The sequence below is a fragment of the Somniosus microcephalus genome, chromosome 29 (genome assembly GCF_052327205.1).
Source record: "Somniosus microcephalus isolate GS21.2 chromosome 29, FLI_Smic_1.0, whole genome shotgun sequence".
Taxonomy (NCBI): domain Eukaryota; kingdom Metazoa; phylum Chordata; class Chondrichthyes; order Squaliformes; family Somniosidae; genus Somniosus; species Somniosus microcephalus.
Genome location: NC_141015.1, coordinates 4207969 through 4223717, shown reverse-complemented (window position 1 = coordinate 4223717; position 15749 = coordinate 4207969). Strand labels below are relative to the sequence as shown.

At 42.8% G+C, this 15749-nt stretch overlaps 4 non-coding genes across 4 annotated transcripts; all 4 read right to left on the bottom strand.

The window, feature by feature from the left end:
• Positions 1-1565: 1565 nt before the first annotated feature.
• trnag-ucc (transfer RNA glycine (anticodon UCC)) lies at positions 1566-1637 on the bottom strand. The gene has a single exon. It is a non-coding gene; the product is annotated as a tRNA-Gly (tRNA).
• Positions 1638-5395: 3758 nt separating this feature from the next.
• trnag-ucc (transfer RNA glycine (anticodon UCC)) lies at positions 5396-5467 on the bottom strand. The gene has a single exon. It is a non-coding gene; the product is annotated as a tRNA-Gly (tRNA).
• A 3537-nt stretch (positions 5468-9004) lies between these two features.
• Positions 9005-9076, bottom strand: trnag-ucc (transfer RNA glycine (anticodon UCC)). Its single transcript has one exon. It is a non-coding gene; the product is annotated as a tRNA-Gly (tRNA).
• Positions 9077-12402: 3326 nt separating this feature from the next.
• Positions 12403-12474, bottom strand: trnag-ucc (transfer RNA glycine (anticodon UCC)). The gene has a single exon. It is a non-coding gene; the product is annotated as a tRNA-Gly (tRNA).
• Between the last annotated feature and the right edge of the window lie 3275 nt (positions 12475-15749).

Here is a 15749-nt window from a genome sequence, read left to right as displayed (position 1 = left end):
ATAACAGGGAACACCTTTACACTGCAGGGAACACATTTACACAACAGGGAACACCTTTGCACAGCAGGGAACATCTTTACACAACAGGGAACATCTTTACACAACAGAGAACACCTTTACACAAAAGGGAACACCTTTACACAGCAGGGAACACATTTACACAACAGGAAACGCATCTACACAACAGGGAACACGTTTACACAGCAGGGAACGCATCTACACAACAGGGAACACCTTTACACAGCAGGGAATACATTTACACAACAGGGAACACATTAAAACTACAGGGAACGCATTTACACAACAGGAAGAATCATTACGCAACAGGGAGAATCTTTACACAATAAGGAACACATTTCCACAACAGGGAACACCTTTACACAACAGCGAACACATTTACACAACAGGGAACACCTTTACACAATAGGGAACACATCTACACAACAGGGAACACCTTTGTGCCTCTCTATGATTTCCTCAGTGTTATCGCTTTCAATACAATTTGGAGGCTGAAATTTGTCTCGCTAACACTTAGCACTGACAGGCATCTGAAGATAACTATCACCCACAGCAGAGTGACGCAGCGGAAGCATGATGGTCCCAGAGATCGATGGATCGAAGCCATCTTCTGCTATTTACATTTTGATTTACACCAACGAGAAACATCTGTTGCAGCGCACTTATTTTTTATCACACTTTATATTTTACTTACATCAAGTTTACATAACAGAGAACATCTTTACACTACTGGAAACATATTTGCACACGAGGGAACGCCTTTACACAACAGAAAATAAATTTACAAAACAGAACAGCTTTACACAACAGAGAAAATCTTTACACAACAGAGAACATATTTACTCAACAGAGAAGATCTTTGCACAACTGGGAACGTCTTTACACAACAGAGAAGATCGTTAAACAACAGAGAATATCTTTACACAACAGGGCACACCTTTGCATAATAGGGAACACATTTACACAACAGAAAACATCTTCATACCAGTCCCTCCCTTCCTCTCAGTCTCTCTTTCCCTGTCTGTCTATCTCTCCCCCTGTCTCTCTCTTTCCCTCAGTCTCTGTCTCTCGCTCGTGTTACGCAGTCTGTTTGTCTGTCTCTCTCTGGTATCCTCAGTGTCTTTCTCTATCCCTCCCTTTGTGTGTCCTGAAAGCCCCTTGCTGGTTTTCTGTGTGTTATTGTGTGTGTGTCCCATTGTGGGTGGTGTAATACTGAGTGTCCTTGTGTAGCCAGGGTGAGCTTCCCAACACGTGTGTTGCTGTGTCCGGGATTCTGGGCTATTTGAGGGCAATGCTATCGCTTTCAATACAGTCTGGAGGCTGAAATTTCACAGCACTGACAGGCAGCTGTATTATGGATGGACAATCATGGAGGATTAAAGATTTTTTAACTACCATTTTTAATATTGCTTCTGACTGAGAACCCATTTATTAGTTGATGAAAGTATTCTGTCAATTGTAATTAAGATTTTTATTTGTTATAAAATCCTGTTGCAAGGTCTCCCATAATTCAGTTCTGACCTGCAAGGGGTTAAAAATATCTCGGTTGCGATGGCCGGGAATCGAACCCGGGTCAACTGCTTGGAAGGCAGCTATGCTCACCACTATACCACCATCGCTCACATAAGCTGCATCTTATATTTACAGACTAAGCACTTCTTTCGGATCTTCAGCGGGACAAATACGATATTTTGAATTCATTTTAATCAGAGCGTAAGCACGATGCTGAGGCACTTTCCCTACAATTAACAATGGCCACTGTGAATAGTTATCTTGCTTAGACTGAGCCCTCACCCCATTTATTATTTTAAAGTCCTTTATGACTTAAAACAATAATCCACAAAAATGAATTGAAGATCAATTTTAAGGGAGAAACATAGAATATAGGGAGCAGGAGTAGGCCATTCGGCCCCTCGAGCCTGCTCCACCATTTAATGAGATCATGGCTGATCATCCAAATTCAGTACCCTGTCCCTGCTCCTACCTTCTATGTTTCTATGATATTCATTCAGGCCGTTACACAACAGGGAACATCATTATACAACAGGGAACACATTTACACAGCAGGGAACACATCTACACAACAGGGAACATCTTTACATAACAGGGAACACATTTACACATCAGGGAACACCTTTACACAACAGGGAACGCATTTATACAACAGGGAACACCTTTACACAACAGGGAACACATGTACACAACAGGGAACACATTTCCACAACAGGGAGCAATTTTTCGCAACAGGGAACACAGTTACACAATAGGTAACATCTTTATACAACAGGAAACATCTTTACACAACAAGGAACATATTTATACAACAGGGAACACCTTTACGCAACAGGGAACACCTTTACACAACAGGGAAGACATTTACACAATAGAGAACACATCTACACAACAGGGAACACCTTAACACAACAGGGAACACATCTACACAAAAGGGAACATATTTACACAACAGGGAACACATCTACACATCAGGGACATGTTTTACATAACAGGGAACATCTTTACACAACAGGGGACACGTTTACACAACAGGGAACAACTTTTCACAGCACGAAGCACCATCATACCATTCCCACCCTTCCTCAAAGTCGCCTCTGTCTCTCTCTCCCTCTGTCTCTCCCGCAGTCTCCGACTTTCCCTCAGTCTCTTCCTCGTGTTACTCAGTTTGTTTGTCGGTCTCTCTCTGGTTTCCTCAGTGTCATCGCTTTCAATGCAGTCGGGAGGCTGAAATTTGTCTCCCAACACTTAGCACTGACAGGTAGCTGGAGATGACTTGCACCCAGTAGCAGAGTGGCGCAGCGGAAGCGTGCTGGGCCCATAACCCAGAGGTCGATGGATCGAAACCATCCTCTGCTATTTGCATTCTGATTTACACCAACAAGAAAGATCTGTTGCTGCCCACGATCACATCGCACTTATTTTTATTACACTTTACTTACATCAACTGCCTACCTGCAATAAACACTAAAACCTGCGACACAATTTTCAAATCATTTTATTCGCACCAACATAAGCTGCAACTGCTGCAAACAGGCAGCAGCCTCGACTTTCCCCTTTCAACACATTCCTGCAGCACCGCCTCTCCACCACCAGATGGTGGTCTTGGCCACAGTGAAACCCTGGCACAAGGTCACAGTGAGGAGACGGACAGTGACACAGAACACCTTTACACAACAGGGAACACCTTTACACAACAGGGAACACCTTTATACAACAGGGAACACATTTACACAACAGGGAACACATCTACACAACAGGGAACATCTTTACACAACAGGGAACATCTTTATACAGCATGGAACACATTTACACAACAGGGAACACATTTATACAACAGGGAACATCTTTATACAACAGGGAACACATTTACACAACAGGGAACACATCTACACAACAGGGAACATCTTTATACAGCATGGAACACATTTACACAACAGGGAACACCTTTACACAACAGGGAACACCTTTACACAACAGGGAACACCTTTATACAACAGGGAACATCTTTATACAACAGGGAACATATTTACACAACAGGGAACACATCTACACAACAGGGAACATCTTTACACAACAGGGAACACCTTTACACAACAGGGAACACATTTAAAAAACAGGGAACGCATTTACACAACAGGGAACACCTTCACACAGCAGGGAACACATTTACACAACAGGGAACACCTTTACACAATAGGGAACACATTTACACAGCATGGAATGCATTTACACAACAGGGAACACCTTTACACAACAGGGAACACTTTTACACAACATGGAACGCATCTACATAACAGGGAACACCTTTACACAGCAGGGAACACATTTACACAACAGGGAACACCTTTGCACAGCAGGGAACATCTTTACACAACAGGGAACATCTTTACACAACAGGGAACACCTTTACACAAAAGGGAACACCTTTACACAGCAGGGAACACATTTACACAACAGGAAACGCATCTACACAACAGGGAACACGTTTACACAGCAGGGAACGCATCTACACAACAGGGAACACCTTTACACAGCAGGGAATACATTTACACAACAGGGAACACATTAAAACTACAGGGAACACATTTACACAACAGGGAGAATCATTACGCAACAGGGAGAATCTTTACACAATAAGGAACACATTTCCACAACAGGGAACACCTTTACACAACAGCGAACACATTTACACAACAGGGAACACCTTTACACAATAGGGAACACATTTACACAACAGGGAACACCTTTGTGCCTCTCTATGGTTTCCTCAGTTTTATCGCTTTCAATACAATCTGGAGGCTGAAATTTGTCTCGCTAACACTTAGCACTGACAGGCATCGGAAGATAAATATCACCCACAGCAAAGTGACGCAGCGGAAGCATGATGGTCCCAGAGATCGATGGATCGAAGCCATCTTCTGCTATTTACATTTTGATTTACACCAACGAGAAACATCTGTTGCAGCGCACTTATTTTTTTATCACACTTTATATTTTACTTACATCAAGTTTACATAACAGAGAACATCTTTACACTACTGGAAACATATTTGCACACGAGGGAACGCCTTTACACAACAGAAAATATATTTACACAACAGAACAGCTTTACACAACAGAGAAAATCTTTGCACAACAGAAAACATATTTAGTCAACAGAGAAGATCTTTGCACAACTGGGAACGTCTTTACACAACAGAGAAGATCGTTAAACAACAGAGAATATCTTTACACAACAGGGCACACCTTTGCATAATAGGGAACACATTTACACAACAGAAATCATCTTCATACCAGTCCCTCCCTTCCTCTCAGTCTCTCTTTCCCTGTCTGTCTATCTCTCCCTCTGTCTCTCTCGCAGTCTCTGTCTTTCCCTCAGTCTCTGTCTCTCGCTCGTGTTACGCAGTCTGTTTGTCTGTCTCTCTCTGGTATCCTCAGTGTCTTTCTCTATCCCTCCCTTTGTGTGTCCTGAAAGCCCCTTGCTGGTTTTCTGTGTGTCATTGTGTGTGTGTCCCATTGTGGGTGGTGTAATACTGAGTGTCCTTGTGTAGCCAGGGTGAGCTTCCTGTGTTGCTGTGTCCGGGATTCTGGGCTATTTGAGGGCAATGCTATCGCTTTCAATACAGTCTGGAGGCTGAAATTTCACAGCACTGACAGGCAGCTGTATTATGAATGGACAATCATGGAGGATTAAAACAAATTTTAACTACCATTTTTAATATTGCTTCTGACTGAGAACCCATTTATTAGTTGATGAAAGTATTCTGTCAATTGTAATTAAGATTTTTATTTGTTATAAAATCCTGTTGCAAGGTCTCCCATAAATCAGTTCTGACCTGCAAGGGGTTAAAAATATCTCGGTTGCGATGGCCGGGAATCGAACCCGGGTCAACTGCTTGGAAGGCAGCTATGCTCACCACTATACCACCATCGCTCACACAAGCCACAACTTATATTTACAGACTAACCACTTCTTTCGGATCTTCAGCGGGACAAACACGCTATTTTGAATTCATTTTAATCAGAGCGTAAGCACGATGCTGAGGCACTTTCCCTACAATTAACAATGGCCACTGTGAATAGTTATCTTGCTTAGACTGAGCCCTCACCCCATTTATTCTTTTAAAGTTCTTTATGACTTAAAACAATAATCCACAAAAATGAATTGAAGATCAATTTTAAGGGTGAAACATAGAATATAGGAGCAGGAGTAGGCCATTCGGCCCCTCGAGCCTGCTCCACCATTTAATGAGATCATGGCTGATCATCCAAATTCAGTACCCTGTCCCTGCTCCTATCTTCTATGTTTCTATGATGTTCATTCAGGCCGTTACACAACAGGGAACATCATTATACAACAGGGAACACATTTACACAACAGGGAACACATCTACACAACAGGGGACATGTTTACATAACAGGGAACATCTTTACACAACAGGGGACACGTTTACACAACAGGGAACAACTTTTCACAACACGAAGCACCATCATACCATTCCCACCCTTCCTCAAAGTCGCCTCTGTCTCTCTCTCCCTCTGTCTCTCCCGCAGTCTCCGACTTTCCCTCAGTCTCTTCCTCGTGTTACTCAGTTTGTTTGTCTGTCTCTCTCTGGTTTCCTCAGTGTCATCGCTTTCAATGCAGTCTGGAGGCTGAAATTTGTCTCCCAACACTTAGCACTGACAGGTAGCTGAAGACGTCTTGTACCCTGTAGCAGAGTGGCGCAGCGGAAGCGTGCTGGGCCCATAACCCAGAGGTCGATGGATCGAAACCATCCTCTGCTATTTGCATTCTGATTTACACCAACAAGAAAGATCTGTTGCTGCCCACGATCACATCGCACTTATTTTTATTACACTTTACTTACATCAACTGCCTACCTGCAATAAACACTAAAACCTGCGACACAATTTTCAAATCATTTTATTCGCACCAACATAAGCTGCAACTGCTGCAAACAGGCAGCAGCCTCGACTTTCCCCTTTCAACACATTCCTGCAGCACCGCCTCTCCACCACCAGATGGTGGTCTTGGCCACAGTGAAACCCTGGCACAAGGTCACAGTGAGGAGACGGACAGTGACACAGAACACCTTTACACAACAGGGAACACCTTTACACAACAGGGAACACCTTTATACAACAGGGAACACATTTACACAACAGGGAACACATCTACACAACAGGGAACATCTTTACACAACAGGGAACATCTTTATACAGCATGGAACACATTTACACAACAGGGAACACATTTATACAACAGGGAACATCTTTATACAACAGGGAACACATTTACACAACAGGGAACACATCTACACAACAGGGAACATCTTTATACAGCATGGAACACATTTACACAACAGGGAACATCTTTACACAACAGGGAACATCTTTATACAGCATGGAACACATTTACACAACAGGGAACACATTTATACAACAGGGAACATCTTTATACAACAGGGAACACATTTACACAACAGGGAACACATCTACACAACAGGGAACATCTTTATACAGCATGGAACACATTTACACAACAGGGAACACCTTTACACAACAGGGAACACCTTTACACAACAGGGAACACCTTTATACAACAGGGAACATCTTTATACAACAGGGAACATATTTACACAACAGGGAACACATCTACACAACAGGGAACATCTTTACACAACAGGGAACACCTTTACACAACAGGGAACACATTTAAAAAACAGGGAACGCATTTACACAACAGGGAACACCTTCACACAGCAGGGAACACATTTACACAACAGGGAACACCTTTACACAATAGGGAACACATTTACACAGCATGGAATGCATTTACACAACAGGGAACACCTTTACACAACAGGGAACACTTTTACACAACATGGAACGCATCTACATAACAGGGAACACCTTTACACAGCAGGGAACACATTTACACAACAGGGAACACCTTTGCACAGCAGGGAACATCTTTACACAACAGGGAACATCTTTACACAACAGGGAACACCTTTACACAAAAGGGAACACCTTTACACAGCAGGGAACACATTTACACAACAGGAAACGCATCTACACAACAGGGAACACGTTTACACAGCAGGGAACGCATCTACACAACAGGGAACACCTTTACACAGCAGGGAATACATTTACACAACAGGGAACACATTAAAACTACAGGGAACACATTTACACAACAGGGAGAATCATTACGCAACAGGGAGAATCTTTACACAATAAGGAACACATTTCCACAACAGGGAACACCTTTACACAACAGCGAACACATTTACACAACAGGGAACACCTTTACACAATAGGGAACACATTTACACAACAGGGAACACCTTTGTGCCTCTCTATGGTTTCCTCAGTTTTATCGCTTTCAATACAATCTGGAGGCTGAAATTTGTCTCGCTAACACTTAGCACTGACAGGCATCGGAAGATAAATATCACCCACAGCAAAGTGACGCAGCGGAAGCATGATGGTCCCAGAGATCGATGGATCGAAGCCATCTTCTGCTATTTACATTTTGATTTACACCAACGAGAAACATCTGTTGCAGCGCACTTATTTTTTTATCACACTTTATATTTTACTTACATCAAGTTTACATAACAGAGAACATCTTTACACTACTGGAAACATATTTGCACACGAGGGAACGCCTTTACACAACAGAAAATATATTTACACAACAGAACAGCTTTACACAACAGAGAAAATCTTTGCACAACAGAAAACATATTTAGTCAACAGAGAAGATCTTTGCACAACTGGGAACGTCTTTACACAACAGAGAAGATCGTTAAACAACAGAGAATATCTTTACACAACAGGGCACACCTTTGCATAATAGGGAACACATTTACACAACAGAAATCATCTTCATACCAGTCCCTCCCTTCCTCTCAGTCTCTCTTTCCCTGTCTGTCTATCTCTCCCTCTGTCTCTCTCGCAGTCTCTGTCTTTCCCTCAGTCTCTGTCTCTCGCTCGTGTTACGCAGTCTGTTTGTCTGTCTCTCTCTGGTATCCTCAGTGTCTTTCTCTATCCCTCCCTTTGTGTGTCCTGAAAGCCCCTTGCTGGTTTTCTGTGTGTCATTGTGTGTGTGTCCCATTGTGGGTGGTGTAATACTGAGTGTCCTTGTGTAGCCAGGGTGAGCTTCCTGTGTTGCTGTGTCCGGGATTCTGGGCTATTTGAGGGCAATGCTATCGCTTTCAATACAGTCTGGAGGCTGAAATTTCACAGCACTGACAGGCAGCTGTATTATGAATGGACAATCATGGAGGATTAAAACAAATTTTAACTACCATTTTTAATATTGCTTCTGACTGAGAACCCATTTATTAGTTGATGAAAGTATTCTGTCAATTGTAATTAAGATTTTTATTTGTTATAAAATCCTGTTGCAAGGTCTCCCATAAATCAGTTCTGACCTGCAAGGGGTTAAAAATATCTCGGTTGCGATGGCCGGGAATCGAACCCGGGTCAACTGCTTGGAAGGCAGCTATGCTCACCACTATACCACCATCGCTCACACAAGCCACAACTTATATTTACAGACTAACCACTTCTTTCGGATCTTCAGCGGGACAAACACGCTATTTTGAATTCATTTTAATCAGAGCGTAAGCACGATGCTGAGGCACTTTCCCTACAATTAACAATGGCCACTGTGAATAGTTATCTTGCTTAGACTGAGCCCTCACCCCATTTATTCTTTTAAAGTTCTTTATGACTTAAAACAATAATCCACAAAAATGAATTGAAGATCAATTTTAAGGGTGAAACATAGAATATAGGAGCAGGAGTAGGCCATTCGGCCCCTCGAGCCTGCTCCACCATTTAATGAGATCATGGCTGATCATCCAAATTCAGTACCCTGTCCCTGCTCCTATCTTCTATGTTTCTATGATATTCATTCAGGCCGTTACACAACAGGGAACATCATTATACAACAGGGAACACATTTACACAACAGGGAACACATCTACACAACAGGGGACATGTTTACATAACAGGGAACATCTTTACACAACAGGGGACACGTTTACACAACAGGGAACAACTTTTCACAACACGAAGCACCATCATACCATTCCCACCCTTCCTCAAAGTCGCCTCTGTCTCTCTCTCCCTCTGTCTCTCCCGCAGTCTCCGACTTTCCCTCAGTCTCTTCCTCGTGTTACTCAGTTTGTTTGTCTGTCTCTCTCTGGTTTCCTCAGTGTTATCGCTTTCAATGCAGTCTGGAGGCTGAAATTTGTCTCCCAACACTTAGCACTGACAGGTAGCTGGAGATGATTTGTACCCTGTAGCAGAGTGGCGCAGCGGAAGCGTGCTGGGCCCATAACCCAGAGGTCGATGGATCGAAACCATCCTCTGCTATTTGCATTCTGATTTACACCAACAAGAAAGATCTGTTGCTGCCCACGATCACATCGCACTTATTTTTATTACACTTTACTTACATCAACTGCCTACCTGCAATAAACACTAAAACCTGCGACACAATTTTCAAATCATTTTATTCGCACCAACATAAGCTGCAACTGCTGCAAACAGGCAGCAGCCTCGACTTTCCCCTTTCAACACATTCCTGCAGCACCGCCTCTCCACCACCAGATGGTGCTCTTGGCCACAGTGAAACCCTGGCACAAGGTCACGGTGAGGAGACGGACAGTGACACAGAACACCTTTACACAACAGGGAACACCTTTACACAACAGGGAACATCTTTACACAACAGGGAACACATTTACACAACAGGGAACACATCTACACAACAGGGAACACCTTTACACAACAGGGAACATCTTTACACAGCAGGGAACACATTTACACAACAGGGAACACATTTAAAAAAAAGGGAACGCATTTACACAACAGGGAACACCTTCACACAGCAGGGAACACATTTACACAACAGGGAACACCTTTACACAATAGGGAACACATTTACACAGCATGGAACGCATTTACACAACAGGGAGCACCTTTACACAACAGGAAACACATTTAAAAAAAAGGGAACGCATTTACACAACAGGGAACACCTTCACACAGCAGGGAATACATTTACACAACAGGGAACACCTTTACACAATAGGGAACACATTTACACAGCATGGAACGCATTTACACAACAGGGAGCACCTTTACACAACAGGGAACACCTTTAAACAACAGGGAACACTTTTGCACAACAGGGAACGCATCTACATAACAGGGAACACCTTTACATAGCAGGGAACACATTTACACAACAGGGAACACCTTTACACAGCAGGGAACATCTTTACACAACAGGGAACATCTTTACAAAGCAGGGAACACATTTACACAACAGGAAACGCATCTACACAACAGGGAATACCTTTACACAGCAGGGAACATCTTTACGCAACAGGGAACACCTTTGCACAGCAGGGAACGCATCTACACAACAGGAAACGCATCTACACAACAGGGAACACGTTTACACAGCAGGGAACGCATCTACACAACAGGAAACGCATCTACACAACAGGGAACACGTTTACACAGCAGGGAACGCATCTACACAACAGGAAACGCATTTACACAACAGGGAACACGTTTACACAACAGGGAACACATTAAAACAACAGGGAACGCATTTACACAACAGGGAGAATCTTTACACGACAGGGAGAATCTTTACACAATAATGAACACATTTCCACAACAGGGAACACCTTTACACAACAGGGAACACATTTACACAACAGGGAACACCTTTGTGCCTCTCTATGGTTTCCTCAGTGTTATCGCTTCCAATAGGCTGAAATTTGTCTCGCTAACACTTAGCACTGACAGGCATCCGAAGATCGATTTCACCCACAGCAGAGTGGCGCACCGGAAGCGTGATGGGCCCATAACCCGGAAAGTCGATGGATCAAATCCATCTTCTGCTATTTACATTTTGATTTACACCAACGAGAAACATCTGTTGCAGCGCACTTATTTTTTTTATCACACTTTATATTTTACTTACATCAAGTTTACATAACAGAGAACATCTTTACACTACTGGAAACACATTTGCACACGAGGGAACGCCTTTACACAACAGAAAATATATTTACACAACAGAACAGCTTTACACAACAGAGAAAATCTTTACACAACAGAGAACATATTTACTCAACAGAGAACATCTTTGCACAACTGGGAACGTCTTTACACAACAGAGAACATCGTTAAACAACAGAGAATATCTTTACACAACAGGGCACATCTTTACACAACAGGAAACATCTTCATACCAGTCCCTCCCTTCCTCTCAGTCTCTCTTTCCCTGTCTGTCTCTCTCTCCCTCTGTCTCTCTCGCAGTCTCTGTCTTTCCCTCAGTCTCTGTCTCTCGCTCGTGTTACTCAGTCTGTTTGTCTGTCTCTCTCTGGTATCCTCAGTGTCTTTCTCTGTCCCTCCCTTTGTGTGTCCTGAAAGCCCCTTGCTGGTTTTCTGTGTGTCATTGTGTGTGTGTCCCATTGTGGGTGGTGTAATACTGAGTGTCCTTGTGTAGCCAGGGTGAGATTCCCAACAGGTGTGTGTTGCTGTGTCCGGGATTCTGGGCTATTTGAGGGCAATGCTATCGCTTTCAATACAGTCTGGAGGCTGAAATAACACAGCACTGACAGGCAGCTGTATTATGGATGGACAATCATGGAGGATTAAAGTTTTTTTAACTACCATTTTTAATATTGCTTCTGACTGAGAAACCATTTTAATAGTTGATGAAAGTATTCTGTCAAATGTAATTAAGATTTTTATTTGTTATAAAATCCTGTTGCAAGGTCTCCCATAAATCAGTTCTGACCTGCAAGGGGTTAAAAATATCTCGGTTGCGATGGCCGGGAATCGAACCCGGGTCGACTGCTTGGAAGGCAGCTATGCTCACCACTATACCATCATCGCTCACACTAAGTCTATTTAATATTTACAGACTAACCACTTCTTTCGGATCTTAAGTGGGACAAATACGATATTTTGAATTCATTTTAATCAGAGCGTAAGCACGATGCTGAGGCACTTTCCCTACAATTAACAATGGCCACTGTGAATAGTTATCTTGCTTAGACTGAGCCCTCACCCCATTTATTATTTTAAAGTCCTTTATGACTTAAAAAAATAATGCACAAAAATGAATTGAAGATCAATTTTAAGGGAGAAACATAGAAGATAGGAGCAGGAGTAGGCCATTCGGCCCCTCGAGCCTGCTCCACCATTTAATGAGATCATGGCTGATCATCCAAATTCAGTACCCTGTCCCTGCTCCTATCTTCTATGTTTCTATGATATTCATTCAGGCCGTTACACAACAGGGAACATCATTATACAACAGGGAACACATTTACACAACAGGGAACACATCTACACAACAGGGAACATCTTTACACAACAGGGAACATATTTACACAACAGGAAACATCTTTACACAATAAGGAACATATGTATACAACAGGGAACATCTTTACGCAACAGGGAACAACTTTACACAACAGGGAACAACTTAACACAACAGGGAACACCTTTACACAACAGAGAACACCTTAACACAACAGGGAACACCTTTACACAACAGAGAACATCTTTATACGACAGGGAATACATTTACATAACAGAGAACAGCTTTACACAACAGGGAACACATTTACACAACAGAGAACACCTTGACACAACAGGGAACACCTTTACACAACAGGGAACATCTTTATACAGCAGGGAACATCTTTATACAAAAGGGAACATCTTTATACAACAGGGAACACCGTTACAGAACAGGGAACACCTTTACACAACAGGGAACACATGAACGCAACAGGGAACGCATTTACACAACAGGGAACAACTTTACACAACTGGTAACACCTTTGTACAACAGGGAACACATGAACACAACAGGGAACGCATTTACACAACAGGGAACAACTTTACACAACAGGGAACAACCTAACACAACAGGGAACAACTTTACACAACAGGGAACAACTTTACACAACTGGTAACACCATTGTACAACAGGGAACACATGAACACAACAGGGAACGCATTTACACAACAGGGAAAATCTTTACACAACAGGGAACATCATTACACAAAAGGGAACACATTTACACAATAGAGAACACATCTGCACAACAGGGAACATCTTTACACAACAGGGAACAACTTTATACAACAGGGAACACCTTTACACAACAGGGAGCACCTTTACACAACAGGGAACACATTTATACAACAGGGAACACCTTTACACAACAGGGAACACCTTAACACAACAGGGAACACCTTTACACAACAGGGAACACATTTATACAACAGGGAACACCTTTACACAACAGGGAGCACCTTTACACAACAGGGAACACATCTACACAACAGGGAACACCTTTACACAACAGGGAACACCTTTGTGCAACAGGGAACACTTTTATACAACAGCGAACATCTTTACACAACAGGGAACATGTTTACACAACAGGGAACACCTTTGTACAACAGGGAACACCTTTGTACAACAGGGAACACCTTTACACCACAGGGAACATGTTTAAACAACAGGGAACACCTTTACATAAGAACATAAGAACATAAGAAATAGGAGCAGGAGTAGGCCAATCGGCCCCTCGAGCCTGCTCCACCATTCAATAAGATCATGGCTGATCTGATCCTAACCGCCAATCCACTATCACAGAACCATCTCCTGAATCTAACAGAATTAGACACATGAAATAGGTGCAGGAGCAGGCTATACGGCCCCTGAGCCCGCTCCGCTACCCACAGGGCCATGACCGATCCGAACCTAGAATCATGTCCAAATTCCTGCCCGCTCCCCGTAACCCTTTATTCCCTTTACTTCTAGGAAACTGTCTATTTCTGTTTTAAATTTATGTAATGATGTAGCTTCTACAGCATTTTGGGGCAGCATATTCCATGGACCTACCACCCTCTGAGTGAAGTAGTTCCTCCTCATCTCAGTTTTGAAAGAGCAGCCCCTTATTCTAAGACTATGCCCCCTAGTTCTAGTTTCGCCCATCATCGGGAACATCCTCCCCGCATCCACCTGATCCAACCCCTTCACAATCTTATATGTTTCAATAAGATCGCCTCTCATTCTTCGGAACTCAAATGAGTAGAGTCCCAATCTACTCAACCTCTCCTCATATGTCCATCCCCTCATTCCTGGGATTAACCGAGTGAACCTTCTTTGTACTGACTCGAGAGCAAGTATGTCTTTTCTTAAGTATGGACACCAAAACTGTATGCAATATTCCAGGTGCGGTCTCACCAATAACTTGTACAACTGAAGCAATACCTCCTTATTTTTATATTCTATCTCCCTAGCAATGAAAGCCAACATTCCATTGGCCTTCTTAATCATTTGCTGCACCTGCATACTAACCTTTTGAGTTTCGTACACCAGGACCCCCAGATCCCTTTGTACTTCAGTACTTTCCAGTTTCTTGCCATTAAGATAATTTCGCGAGTCCAGGGAGTTTTGGAATATTATTAACAATGCATCCACAATCCCTACCGCCACTTCCCTCAAGACCCTAGGATGTAAGCCATCCAGTCCAGGTGATTTATCCGCCATGAGTCCCATTATTTTACCGAGTACCACTTCCTTAGTGATTTTGATCGTGTTTAGCTCCTCCCCCCCATAGCCCCCTGTTTGTCCAGTGTTGGGATATTCTTAGTGTCCTCTACTGTAAAGCCTGATGCAAAATATTCGCAACAGGGAACAACTTTACACAACAGGGAACATCTTTGCACAACAGGGAACATATTAACACAACAGGGAACACATGAACACAACAGGGAACTCATTTACACAACAGGGAACACCTTTACACAATAGGGAACACATTTACACAACAGGGAATTCATTTACACAACAGGGAAGACCTTTATACAAAAGGGAACACATTTACACAACAGGGAGCGTATTTACACAACAGGTAACACCTTTACACAACAGGGAACACATTTACACAACAGGGAGCGTATTTACACAACAGGGAACACATTTACACAACAGGGAGCGTATTTACACAACAGGTAACACCTTTACACAACAGGGAACACATTTACACAACAGGGGACACGTTTACACAACAGTGAACACATTTACACAACAGGGGACACGTTTACACAACAGGGAACACATTTACACAACAGGGATCATCTTT